Source organism: Platalea leucorodia, assembly GCF_965183815.1.
Source record: "Platalea leucorodia genome assembly, chromosome: Z".
In the NCBI taxonomy this organism is placed as follows: Eukaryota; Metazoa; Chordata; class Aves; order Pelecaniformes; family Threskiornithidae; genus Platalea; species Platalea leucorodia.
Genome location: NC_138858.1, coordinates 62,079,691 through 62,094,760, shown reverse-complemented (window position 1 = coordinate 62,094,760; position 15,070 = coordinate 62,079,691).

Genomic DNA, 15,070 nt, shown 5'->3' with positions numbered 1-15,070 from the left:
GTGCTTTTTTATGCAAAAGATAAATAGATTAGCTTGTTAAGATGAACCTATCTGGATGGCAGTGGAGAGTGAGCGTCAGGCGGATTGTTACATCAGGGGACTAAGACAATCACAAACATATTACAGTACCAGTGTGAAATATATGGTTGTTGTAGAGAAGCAGTTGCTCATTATTGTTACTTAAAAAAATTATTTTGGAAAAACCATGCCATCTAACGTATAGCTTTGAGGCACAAATTATGTACGCCAAACTGTGCCATTCATTCCATGAACATGAGTAGAGTTGAAGCCTGGATATATCTGACAGAAAAATTAAACACTATCACATCGGTTCTTCAGTTTCCACTGAGAAAATATATTTCATTATTTGTGGTCACAAATTATTTATGGAGACAGAGTGATAGATATTTATACACACATATTTTGCATACATGTATATATTTGTATGTTTTTATGTTTTCCACAAATAACTTTCATATTTCCTTATTATAAGGGTATTTGTTCATTTGTTTTTAACAAGTGAGAAAGGACAAAAGATTAAATAAATAATAATTTAAAAACCCCAATTTCTGCTCTGCCTCCTAAATTTCTGCTCTGCCTCCTAAAGGCCAGCTACACTAAACACAGCAGTGGGTTCAGAGCTGACTTCAAATTGATGACATGTTTGTTCTTCAAAGCTTTAGGGATTGTAAAGTTAAAAATTCAAAGCTTGCAATTTTGGTTTACTTTTGAGATTAGTACTTGATTCAGACACCAGCAGGCCTGCAACAGGAAATCACAAATGGGACTGAAATGGAAATACAGTATCTCTATGGCCTACCTATTATAAGAATAATTTGTGAAAAAGCAACATATGATTTTTTTTATTTAACTTAAAAGTATATTAAAATTATGTGGGTTTTTTCCCTTTTTTTTTTTTTCTGCATTTTGTATTCTACTCTGAGTATATTTTATTTTTAATCTGACAAAAATAAGCTGTAGTGTCACGTACAGCTGGGGCATTTGACAACAATGGTCAGTTTCAAAATTCTGTATAGCTGTGAAGTATTCCTGAAGTTTCTTCATTGTGCCCATATATGCTCCTTCCTTCTTTACTCAATATATTTTGACATTCCCTCTGTTTCAAATGCAATTTCCCCAACAAAGGCGGACATGACTTGAGAAACTTTTTCCTGTCTTGCTTTGCTTTACTACATCTGGTAACTTAGAAAGGGAATGTGTTATTTCTGCTATGGGAAATGAAAACTATGATTTGAAATATCATCAAACACATTATAAAAACCTCAATTCTATTTTCTCAAGGGTTCTAAAGGATAAACTCTAGATTTCAAGATCTGGAAAAACAGTTCGAAAACATGGGAAGAGTGTTAGCTTATTGCATTATATAATGCTTTTTGCTTATCTACTTAATATCAACATTTATAATTTCTTTTTCTGTCTTTTACATCAATTATATTATATTTAAAAGCCTCTATCTTTGTTAGCCTGATTTTCTTGTTTTCTCTTTTTTTTTAATCATTCACACCCATGGTTCCCTATAAAATTAATCAGTCATGTGCCTGATTAACATCCTATTTTCTTCTTGAGAAGAAACTTTAGTTTTTCTAAACTTTCCATGTAGTTCCAGCTCCCTGGGTGTTTTGTCATTCTATATAATATTTGCATATCTTTTCTTTTTTCAACACATTTCTGCAAAACATACCAGTCAAAATTATGACCAAATAACCTTTACTTTAATAACCTCAGAATTCATACAAGCCTGTCAATGTAACTATATATAAGTTTTGGTTCTAGTTGTAAAAATTGCTATAATTGGTAAATTATTCAAGGTCACATGCTGTGCTTACTTAAAAAATTACTTGTAGGAAAATTGAATGCTCTCTATTTTTCTTTTAAATTTTGTGTCTCTCTTACAAATACAACAATTTACATTTTTTATGACACCACTTTTATTTCAGAGCTTAGAATAACTGTTTGACATATTTGTTAAAAAAGACTAATGGAAAAATAGTTTGGGGAGCAATATCAGAGGGTAATGGAACAGACTAGTGACGTTGCACTAGGAATGGACTAAAACATTCCTGTGAGAGGTTTGTCTCAGGTCTTAAAAGCTTCCAACGGTAGAAAGTCCACAGTCTCCCCAAACAATCTAGTCCAATGTTTACCTATCCTGCAGTTAGAAAGTTTATCTCAAGGTCTGGTCCAAGTCTTCTTTGCTTCAGTTTGAGGCCATTATTGTCGTCCCACTCACAGTGGACATGGAGAATAAATATCACTCCTTCCTTACTAGAAGGACAACCTGCTTGAAGATTGCCATTTCAATTCACTTCAGTGTATTTCCTCCTGAGACAAAAAATAACAAATTGCAATACAACTCAGTTCAGGAAAGTAAGTTTTACAAAGTAAACAAAGTAAATCATATATAATGTGCTCCCTTATTAATAGGTACTAAACATGGCCATGGACTTTTCATTATCATCATTCCACATAAAGAAATGTTTCCACATTCACAAGTGTACTGGTTGATATGCCAAATAGCCACTATTCTGCTACTGCCTCTGATATCTCTTTGTGACCAGGTTGGGAGACATGACTTCAATGAGTGCTTTGGAAGCAAGCAGCTTTCAAAAATAATTCAAATATTTTGGAATTCTTATAGGGAGACCTGCTTTCAGACAGAGTCATAGAAAGACTGGCTAAGCAGTCCAATACCAGTGAACCACAATGTTAGTGGAAAAACAGCCCTTATCTTACAGAAAGTCTTATTTTGCAGCTCAGGAAGGAGCAGGATTATGAGTTCATTTTTGCTAGTCAGTCTTGTCTCAGCTGGCGTTTGCAATAGATTGCATTTAAAAAAAAAAAAAACATTTGTGTACATATGAATTCATACAATTTAGCAACTGGCTGTGTACTTAAGCTATCAGGTTACAAAAGAATTGCCAGTTCCTGTTCAGCTGATTTATATTAATATATATTTCTCAGTTAGTACCAGTATGTTCTGCTTTCCAAAAGCTCCAAGCTTAAAGGAATTCCCAAGGAACTGCCCTAGGAATGTAGAACGAGAAACAGAAAAGTACATCAGAACTTTATTTTGAAGTCTCAATAGGACTGATACTCATAAAATCCTGCAGGCAATTTTAAAAACCTTCCTGTGTGTGAATGGAACAAAGTTCTTTTTACTGGAAGACAACTACATGAGGGAATCAGATGCACAAATTTGAGCTGTGTGAAAAAGACACTATAACACACATTTATGTAAAAATAAATCTGTACTTCCACCAAAATTTATAAGTGTGTTAGTACTCAATTTACTGACTTTTAATAAGTGATGTTTAAGAAAAGATGACACTTTATCTTCTTGTATTTACCCATATGGATCTTGACCTAAAGACGTTTGTATTTTTGGCCTCAAATCCATCTACACAACATCTTTACTTACAAAATTTAAAATTCTATCTCCCATTAAGGTAGACCCTCTGCATTTTGCACTACTGCTGCACATTTTTTTTTCTCTTGAATACAATTAGTAATTCTGAGGAATGAAAATGGCAAAGATTTCAACCTTTTTCAGATTATTTCAATCACCAGTGTTTCAATATCACATTGTCTTCGAGGATCTGGCAGAGATTCCCATGAGTATGCTGTCTCATACACAAGGATCAAAAGATTTATTTACAATTTAAACAGTTTGCTAGTATGTATTAAAGAAAACAGCAAGACATAACAGGAGGAAAATGTGCATATTCTGTAACAAACTACAGCAATATTCAGAACAGTATGGCTACTGTCTCAGCACAGCGACAAAATTAAAGATGGAGTACACAGAAAGCAATATACCTTCTCAGGCTATATACACGACAAAATCATTTTTCAGAATTAGTTGCATTGTAGGGGCTTTATGCCTTTTTCTGAAGCATCTGGCATCTGCTGTCATTGAAAGAACATTATCGGACTAGACAGAACATCTATTTTCTCCAATATGGCATTTCTTATGTTCACATACAGTTCGTCCTTATAAATTATTGCTATTTTGGTTGCTAAAAGAAATAGCCAGACCAATATTGCTATTGCTGGTCCTTTTCTTTTTTCTTTTCTAATTGTCTTGCTTGCAGTGCCCTAAATGAATGATGGAGTTTGTTTTGTATTTCCAGCAACAAGAACATACTGGTTTTATGATTCATTGCCAAATGCCACAAATTCCCATTTTCCATTGCTCTATTTCTGAAGAATATTAACAACATTCTTAATTTCACAACAGAACAAAGCAGTATATTTCTAAAGAAGCATGAAGACTGGTCATTTAGACAGGGAAAGACTTCTTTAACAGACTTCAGCTCTGATTTTTAGAAAATAACTGTCTACTTTGTTGTAAAGAAAAATATGCCTTCATTATAGTTCATGGAATTTTTCCAATTTGTAGTCAGCCTTGAACAGAGTCTTGAATGAAGAACCACCATTTTAATGAGTTTAGCTCAAAAATCAGTGAAGAAACTTTGAAGACTACAATGTTCTTAACTGAATCAAAGTTTCAAAGGAAGGAAAGTATCATGAAGAGAGAAAATATATGTATTAAGAGCTGCTGCTTAATTTGCTTAAGGCTTAACAATGTATGACAGCACTGAAGGGGAAATGGATTTTACACATGCTCCTGAGCAAGCTCAGCAATCAAAAGTTTTTCTGGATAGAGAGGAGAATAACACTCTTTGCAGCTTTCAGGCTCGAGTGGCAGTAGCTTCACTGACTGCCTGACATTTTGCTGCTGTGAATCTGTGCTCTGGTTCCATGTCATCATCAGGACGCTGGGGTGATTCATCGCATGCTGTGAATGGAAGTACACCTATTGCAGGACTTCTGGCAGAATGTGGAAAAATAGGAAATTCTTATCCAAGGAAGCTGAGGTGAAAAAGCTCCTTGAAAATCTGAGTCAAACAACTTAGAACTGCAGACTAATAGATTTGTTTGACTAAAACTAAGAATGAAGTAAAAACATACCTCAATTAACTATCCTCTTTATTCTTCATTTTGAAATAAAGTTTGAAGGGGTTGTGTTAGCACTCCTCAAGAAATGTTTACTCATGATTTATTGTAAACACATATAAACGAAGAAATGTAAGAAAAACATTGAAGACACCTATTCATATGAGATTGTGAGTGTAAAATTTCTTAAAGAGTTTCAGGGGTTGTATTCATATCATCTTGAGGCTGCTTCAGACAGATAATAAGAGGTAATTCAGAGAACCTGAATTTAGAAGTTCTGTAGACAGTCAGGGGAGGTTCTTGTACATGGCAGCTTGGAGCCTGAACTCCTCATTGCCTCAAAGAAGAGGACTTGCAAAAATAGTCCAGAAGGCATGTCCAAGAGGAAACACTTGGCAGTAAAAGAGGAATTCACAATGCCTCACTGCTGAAACTGCTGGTAAGGAACAGGTTTCTATGAGTGAGTTAGAAGCAGAAAACTCTATTTCCAAAGGCAAATTCTCTGATTCAGGAACCAACTTCAAATATTTCCATTATAATGATCAAGTTTGATATTTGTCATTTTTTTCATTTCTCTTTACTGTCTTGGTTATTCATGAAGTGCCAAATATCCACGGTTTTATATTTCCTAATTAATTTTAGCCCAGAAAGCTAAGAAAATGTCTAATTCTTAATTTATACTGCTTGCATTCTAAGATTCAATATGTATTTATCTTGTATATCTGATTTTCACGTAGATCAAGATGAGAAAAAAGAATGACAAATGAAAGCACACAGACTAAACTCCACCATACAACACTTACCTTTAGCAAGTTAAAATAAAAATATAGGGTTTTTATTTGAAGATAACTGAATCTTTTAATGCTAATAATTGTTGGTCTCTAATACCTGCTAATTCTGATGAAAATTTTGTGATAAATTAATTGGGAGATAGAACAAAGAATAAAAAATGCACGCACTTTTTTGCAAGAATCCCATGACCTCAAATTGATTTGATTAAATTTAGATTTTTGTATCAAGAAATGATATGTTAAAAAATATTATTTCATGTTTAAGCACAGAAGTACATTAATTCTATTTACTTCTACTCCACCAAAACTGTGCTAAAAATACAAAAAGTTGAAATATACATTTTCTGATCTTTGGAATCCAGAATCTTTGGAATCTGGTTTGTATACAATGAGCAAATCTGTCACGTACAAAAATATGGCAAAGTGGTGACCTACCTTTTTAAATTTATTTACCGCTTTACTTACTGCTTATGTAAAAGTTTTGTGATGGAAAGTCCTGACACCTACTACACAAAGATGGAGTAGTTGTGGTGGGTTGACCCTGGCTGGACACCATGTGCCCACCAAAGATGCTCTATCATGTCCCGTCCTCAGCTGGACAGGGGAGAGAAAATACAATGAAAGGCTCATGGGTCAACAGAAAGACATGAAGAGATCATTCACCAATTACTGTCACAGGCAAACCAGGCTTGACTTGGGGAAATTAGTTTAATTCATTACCAATCAAATCAGAGTAGGGTTGTGAGAAATAAAAACTAAATCTTAAAACACCTTCCTCCCACACCTCCCTTCCTGGCCTCAACTTTACTACTGATTTCTCTACCTCCTCCCCACCCAGTGGCACAGGGGGAGGGGGAATGGGGGTTGTGGTCAGTTCATCACACATTGCCTCTACTGCTCCTTCCTCCTCGGGGGGAGGACTCCTGACACTGTTCCCCTGCTCCAGTGTGGGGTCCCTACCACGGGACACAGTCCTCCACTAACTTCTCCATCATGAGACGTTCCCACGGGCTACAGTTCTTCATGGACTGCTCCAGTGTGGGTCACTTTCATGGGGTGCAGTCCTTCAGGAGCAGCCTGCTCCAGCATGGATCCCCCACAGGATCACAAGTCCTGCCAGAAAACCTGCTCCAGCGTGGGCTTCTCTCTATGAGTCCACAGGTCCTACCAAGAGCCTGCTCCAGCGTGGGCTTCCCACGGAGTCACAGCCTCCTTCGGGTATCCACCTGCTCCAACGTGGGGTCCTCCATGGCCTGCAGGTGGATATCTGCTCCACCGTGGGCCTCCATGGACTGCAGCGGGACATCCTCCCTCACCATGGTCTTCACCATGGGCTGCAGGGGAATCTTTGCTCTGGTGCCTGGAGCACCTCCTCCCTCTCCTTCTTCACTGACGTTGGTGTCTGCAAAAAAAAAGATTAAAAAAATTAAGTCAGAACCAGGATCCTCAGCTTTTGTCTAAAGGGCTGTAGTGAAGCATATAGCTGTAAAGGTCCAGGTCTTTTGGGACTGGGACAGCCAGGAGATACAGGAGTTTGTGCATGTGTGTGTGCGCATATGCAAGTGTATGCCATGGGTGGGGGTCAGGGATTAAACCACTGATGGGGCACATAAATATAAGGGTCAGCAACTGAAATAATGGCAGGAAGATGTCTGTCATGTCTATGCCTGCTGAAGACTGAAAGTAGCTTATTGCCAGCCATGTCCCAGAAGAGCCCTGTGAATGCAGATAGATTCTAAATAAACCACAATTCTTTCACCCCTCAGTCTTCCTGTCTGGGTGCAACCATACAGCCCCTTGTACCTGAAAAGTGTTATAGACTGAGATATGTTGTGGCTGTTTGAAGGACTTCTTTTATTTGAGATGGGACACTATGGAAGAGGAACTATCACCTGAGCTTCCCTACCTGACAGAATAAACTCATTTCTGAATGACGAACATGATCAAGCAGAACTACTATATTAAAGTAAGCTGTGGGCATTGCTCTCATAATGTTCAGGATTAGGGACTATATTTTCTCTCATTGTTGAGTTTGTCTGTAGAAATTTTGGTTTGTTTTCTTAGCAACATCTGGATTATTTTTCTGGATAAGCTCATAAATTGGTATGGAATGAGCTAGGTGTCTAGGAAGTGAGTTGTCTCACATCTCTTGTTAAATCAGAATTCGATGAACACATCATCCAACAACCTTCCCACTTTGAGTACTTGACAGAGGAATGAAGCAGTGCCCTTCCCCGACTGTGTAATTTTTACTAAAGGGGAGGACAGCATCATCCAAGAAATTTCCATTGTCAAGAAGTCTGACAGACTGACAGAGCTGACAACTGCCTTTACAAAGCGGGGAAAATAAATGAATGAGGACAGCCAACTGATTGTAAAGGATTTACTAAACCATCTAAATGAATGAAATTGGAGCTTGATACTATTACAACTTTACATCTTCATCTTCCTACTGCTTGCTTGTTATAATGGGTATTTTTCACTCAATAAAAGACATTAAAGCATGCAAAGTCCTACATGTAGGTGTAGGCAGTAACCTTTTATTAGTCTAGCTGAGGTAGTTAGAAAATACAGTTTTGACTCAGGTTGTATACATGGACAGGATGAAAACACATTGAGAAGCAAGAAGAAAATGAAAAATATTGTTCTTTGGAGAAGGATTCCTGTGAGGAAAGGAAGTAGGATGAAAAACTTGGGACAACTCAGATGGAAGAGCTTCATATTTGGCTCAGCAGCAGGGGAGCCAGGTGGTAAAAATAAAGCTAAAACTGGCATCTGAGGTTAAGTTGCATTCGTGATTTTGGAGCCCACTCAAATATATACTTTGAATCCAATTTCAGCAACTACAAACTCACAGGGATGGAACCCAAAGAAAATATTTGCACAAAGCATGTGGAAAATGAAACCTCCTACCTCTGTACTGTTGTACCCTTGGCAGGAAAGTGGCATTTATTCAAAACCATGCATTTATTTTGAAAGTGCATCACTTTGTGAACTGTCAGTTATTCAATATTTTATTAATGAAGGGAAACAACAATATTTTCACTTCTGGTAATGTGCATATTAGTGTCTAGTTGTGTATATGTGTGTATATTTGAGAAATATATTTGTATGGATATGTACACAGTAATATCCATAAAGATTTGTAATATCAATAAACATTTGTAAACAACTAAGAAAATGTTAATTTACTTTAAAACTAATTCAAACGATTTAGTTATGATCTAATGAAAACATGCTTCGTTTCACAATATAAACTGTGCAGACCCTCATTAGCCCTTATTGACCACCATACCCCATATTAATTTACATTTTAACTATCTATCTCCTTTAAGGACACACAGAGCATTACATGTCTGTGAGCATTACAAGGTATCCTTGTTGCACCATCCATGTTGCACACTAGAAAAAAGAACTAATTTTAATTTATTACTTATTTTCTACAAATATAATTTTGCAAAAAATATCAACATGGATGAAAAAAGAGCTTTATGAACAAACCAATAATGTTGTACATGTAATTATAAAATTTTTTTTGAAAAATTTTCAGCTATATTTTGATCCATCTGTATATAATAATGAAAATTCCATTAAGGCTAAATGTATTTCATATTCTCTTGCAAATACAAACCAGTCTCATTTCAGACAATTTTGTTGATACAAAATTTTTAGTCATGAACCACCTCTTCCAGTTAAAGTAGTCTTTTTTGCTTATCTCTCCATTTCTATATGGAAAATATTTTCATATATGCCCTCTTCTATATGCAGAAATTTCTTTTGAGCAAATAGTTTGAAAATTTTATAAAAATAAATCCATATTATACTGCTATGTCTTTAAGAAACAGTATTTGTTTGTTCCAAGTACATAAACATTAAATGTTTTCTGTGCATTTTATTGATTAAAATGTCATTTTTCAGGTCATACGTTTTTAAAGGCAAGATGCGAACAATCAAAACAAGTTCTACCATTTGTTGCTTTAGAAGATCTGCACATTATAAATGTCTGCTGGATTTTTTCTTTGATTTATAATTAAAATGTCAACATTAAAGGCTGAATGTGTCTATTATTGCTATAATTGTGCATATATGCATTTCATCCCCCAGATGCTTTTTTGCAATCATTCTGGTAAAGTGGACCAGACATAAAGTCATTGTGCTATTTTGTCCCTACTTCAGATTCATAAAAAGTTCTTTCTCCAAAGATATATCTTTCACCCATTTAAAAATGTTAATACTTAGTAGTTAGGTAAGATTGTTTCAAATTGACCTGTTTGTAAAGTTATGTCTAAAAACTACAGTCCTATGCAGGTAAAGACATTGTAGAAAAGAAGAAAAATGGTTGATGTTAATTCTCATACTAACTAATTCAAAAATTAAAAATGCCCTTCTGAAATAAAAAATAAATACCAATACATTTTTTTTTTACCCCATTTTTCATTTAATTTCATTACTTTAAAACTTGAGCAGTGTTCAGTTGTTGTTTTCAGTATGCTCACGTAGTCCACTTCTGGCAGTAGGTAAGTGCACAAAACAAGCATGGATCAAATGTCCAAAACTGCTTGACAGAATGTTTGCCCCCAACTGATCATATTAGTGAGTAAGATGACCATCAGCCAGGGTAAACAGTGAGTGAGGATTTACAAAGTGAGATTTTTCTTGCAAAGGAGTATAAAAAAGCAGGACAATTTGTTACAGTGGAGGTAAATGTTGGAGTGAAAATAGATGTAGCCACACTTGGCGTCATGATGCCAGGAATGGGTGGGTTAGTGGTGGTGGGGAGAGGTGCATTTGGGTGGGGAGAGAGCCCCTGCAGTCCAGTAACTGTGTATGTGTGAACACACGTGCATGATTACACCATACTAGGATTAGTTACAAAAAGGTGGGTAGAAATTTCTAGACAGACATTAAGTTTTAAAACAGTCTAGTATAGTGGTATATCTGCTGTATTACTGATATTGATCCTGAATGTATAGTTCAGTAATTGCCGCTTAATTACATGTCATTAATAAATCAATAAACCACTCTGATCCTGATTTGGTTCAAACTGCATGTACTGAGCAGTTTTTCCCTGTGACAGCTGTTGGAGATGGAAAATGAGACAAAAAAGAGCTGTCTTACAATAACAATGGTTGAAAGATTGTTCACGTAAACCAGGCAAAACCACAATAGAAAAAAAATTCAAGAATGTACGTTTTAAATCAGTTGTCTGTGTGTAATAACAACTACGTATTCACAGTCCTGTCTTAGGGTTTATGATTTCCAGGTCTTTCTGCAAGCATGATAGGCACAAAACTCTCTCTCCCGCCCCCCACCCCACCCCCCCCCCGCCCAAAATCCAAGAGCTGTGCCTTGATTAAATGAGTCTTGTGACCAGATCTTAAGAACTGTCAGGGATTTTGCTTATGTTCCTTGCTTTGAGAGGAAATAAGGTTTATTTGCTTGTCCAACTAGCCAAGGCAAATGAATCTCTTTTTATATAAAAAACATCAGTTGGGTAATCTAGATAGTGTCAAGGGAATTTGCCAGGAAAAAATACCTCTTCTCCTCCTGCCTGATTAAGAAGCAGACATGTTCTCAGCAGTAACCAGGCAGAAATGACAGGAAACAAACAAACAAACAAACAAAAAAGTGAAAAGGAAAGAACTGATTTCTACAATGATTCTACTGGGTTAATCACAGAAACCACCACAAGGAGAAAACCTCACTGTCCTCCACTATTCCAATTGTTATGGACACTACTGAAAATAAAATGCTGCTTCTAATAACTTTCACTTCATGTTTATTTAGACGTACATTTTGAAAGCATAAAAATAGTTAGATTTAATGCCTCCAGCTGTGATTGTGAAAGCTAATATTATGGGTCTTTTAAAGCTTCTCATGTGCTAAATCAAATGACATTTTAGAATGTTTAGTATTTAAATTGATTTTTAGACAAAAAGAATTTGATAGCTGACAACTACCCTTTAAGATAAAAATATTTTCCTTTCTCTGTTACACTGGAAATTGGCTCACCACACTGACTCTGACCACTTTCTCTCTCTTAGAAGCATTTGCATGAAAGTTATTTTTCTTCAGTTTCTGAGATATCTTCTTAGTGCATCCTTGCCAAACATTCTTTTCACAATAACAGATTTATAAAGGTGACAGTCTGAAATCTGTAACTTACAATGGCATTTCACAATGATGCATCACTTCATTTAAGGGTCACCGAGCAGAAAATGATAAATGTATTGATTTAAAAAAAAAAATCTTGCTATGTTACTTTTACTTCTTGATCATCTGCTTATGTGCATACCAGTGATACAATTTTTTAAATGTGATAAAAAAATATCTACCAAGGTATTTTGCATTAAATTGTTACACAGTTTAAATTTTTTCTTCAATGTAACAAGTGTTCACACTGCTGTTTTAACAGGTAGTGAGAGGACCTGTGTCATATGGGAATGTACAATATTCAAAAGCAATTTATCACGATTTTTTTTTAATGCAAATACACTGTCATCTTCACACAGCTCCCAAAAGCTTGATTGCAATTAGCATATAATAATAGCATGATGGGTGAGACTCGTTGTATAATAGCTAGTGAAGAAAAGCAAAGCAAGAAGCAGAAAACATTTTGTGAGCGAAGTGACTGTGTTTTATCACAATGTGCTTTAAATAGAACTTCACAGTCTAACCACATACACTATAGTGAATTTCTTATATACACTTAAATAACATGAACTATTAATCCTGACACATTTCATCAGCCCTTTGAACATCAGGTTTCCAATTCAAGAAAGAAAAAAAGCAAATGCTTTATTTTAAGTGTGTGAATAGTCTCATGATTTTTAGTGGAGTTGCTCACAGGTTTACTCGAATGTACTTCAGTGCTTTGCTGTGAGTTACTGTCATGACTGGTACATGAGAATAGGTTTATAGAAAAGGTGTGAAGCATGCACAAACACTTTTTCAAACAAAATATGCAGTGCTCTGTGACATAAAAATAAGGTACAGTTTATATACAGATTAAATACAAAAATTAAGCCAACATTTATTCGGCTTCTGAGTTAGATTATGAAGTAGTAAAGAGGGAAGATATAGAATCATAGAATCATAGAATTGTCAAGGTTGGAAAAGACCCTTAAGATCATCAAGTCCAACCGTTAACCTATCACTGCCAAGTCCATCACTATACCATGTCCTCGAGCACCACATCTATCCGTTCTTTAAATACCTCTAGGGATGGAGACTCAACCACTTCCCTGGGCAGCCTGTTCCAATGCTTTACCACCCTTTTGGTGAAGAAGTTTTTCCTAATATCTAACCTAAACCTCCCCTGGTGCAGCTTGAGGCCGTTTCTTCTCGTCATATCACTCGTTACTAGGGAGAAGAGACCAACACCCACCTCGCTACAACCTCCTTTCACATAGTTGTAGAGAGCCATAAGGTCTCCCCTCAGCCTCCTCTTCTCCAGACTAAACAACCCCAGTTCCCTCAGCTGCTCCTCATAAGACACGTGCTCTAGACCCTTCACCAACGTCGTTGCCCTTCTCTGGACACGCTCCGGCACATCGATATCCTTCTTGTAGTGAGGGGCCCAAAACTGAACACAGTACTCGAGGTGCGGCCTCACCAGTGCCGAGTACAGGGGCACTATCACCTCCCTAGTCCTGCTAGCCACACTGTTTCTGCTACAATCCAGATGCCATTGGCCCTCTTGGCCACCTGAGCACACTGCTGGCTCATGGTCAGGCGGCTGTCAACCAACACCCCCAGGTCCTTTTCCTCCAGGCAGCTCTCCAGCCACTCCTCCCCAAGCCTGTAGCGTTGCATGGGGTTGTTGTGACCCAAGTGCAGGACCCAGCACACAGCCTTGTTGAATCTCATACAGTTGGCCCCGGCCTAACGATCCAGCCTATCCAGGTCCCTCTGTAGGGCCTTCCTACCCTCCAGCAGATCGACACTTCCACACAGCTTGGTGTCATCTGCAAACTTACTGAGGGTGCACTCAATCCCCTCATCCAGATCATCAATGAAGATGTTGAACAGGACCGGCCCCAGTACTGAGCCCTGAGGAACACCACTCGTGCCAGGCCACCAACTGGATTTGACTCCATTTACCACCACTCTCTGGGCTCGGACATCCAGCCAGTTTTTAACCCAGCACAGAGTGCCCTTATCCAAGCTGTGTGCAGCCAGCTTCTCCAGGAGAATGCTGTGGGAGACAGTGTCAAAGGCCTTACTAAAGTCCAAGTAGACAACATCCACAGCCTTCCCCTCATCCACTAATCGGGTTACCTTTTCATAGAAGGAGACCAGGTTAGTGAAACAGGATCTCCCTTTCATAAACCCATGCTGGCTGGGCCTGATCCCTTGGTTGTCCCGCACTTGCTGCATAATGTTACTCAAGATGATCTGCTCCATGACCTTTCCCAGCACCGAGGTCAGGCTGACAGGCCTGTAGTTTCCTGGATCCTCCTTCCAACCCTTCTTGTAGAGGGGCATCACGTTTGCGAGCTTCCAGTCATCCGGGACCTCCCTGGTTGACCAGGACTGCTGATAAATAATGGAGAGTGGCTTGGCCAGCTCCTCTGCCAGCTCCTTCAGTATCCTCGGGTGGATCCCATCTGGCCCCATGAATATTTCAAGCTTTGAGTAATCCTTAGGCATCTTAAATTCTGACTGCATTTTTTTCCCTGAGTTCCTACATCTTCTGTTCTCAACTGTCACAAATCATTTCAGAGAAAAATGATTTAAAAATATGTATTTTATACATGGCAAATATATTACTGATTATTTAGCTTTATAAAACAGTACCTAGTTGCATTTGATATTTTAAATATTGGGGGGAATGATTACACTGCATGGTTGTATTGAAAACAAAACAAAACAAAACAAAACAGAAGGGAACCACACATAGAGAAATCAATAGACTCTTTAGAAAGATATTTTTTACAACCTGGCATCAGTATCAACAAATCTTGTTTATTATTTATTAAAAAAAGGAACGTACTCCAAAGAAAATGGAATTCTAGGAGAATATTATCTAAAGAGCATTTTTTCTGTTTTTAACAGAGTCATTAGAAGGAAAAGACAGTGATAAGCCATTAGTTGAAGAGTGTGACATTCCAACTCCCCCTCAAAATCAATGCTAAAACCCTTTTGTAATTTCAGTGGACTCAATTTGATATACCCTCTAGGCTAAAATTGGCTGCGTCTTCATTCAGGACCAATTCCATAGCACAGAAAGATTCTCAATAGACTTAAAGAGGGTAAAAATCAATTAATCAGAAGAGGATGGAACACCAACTGTTGTGGTT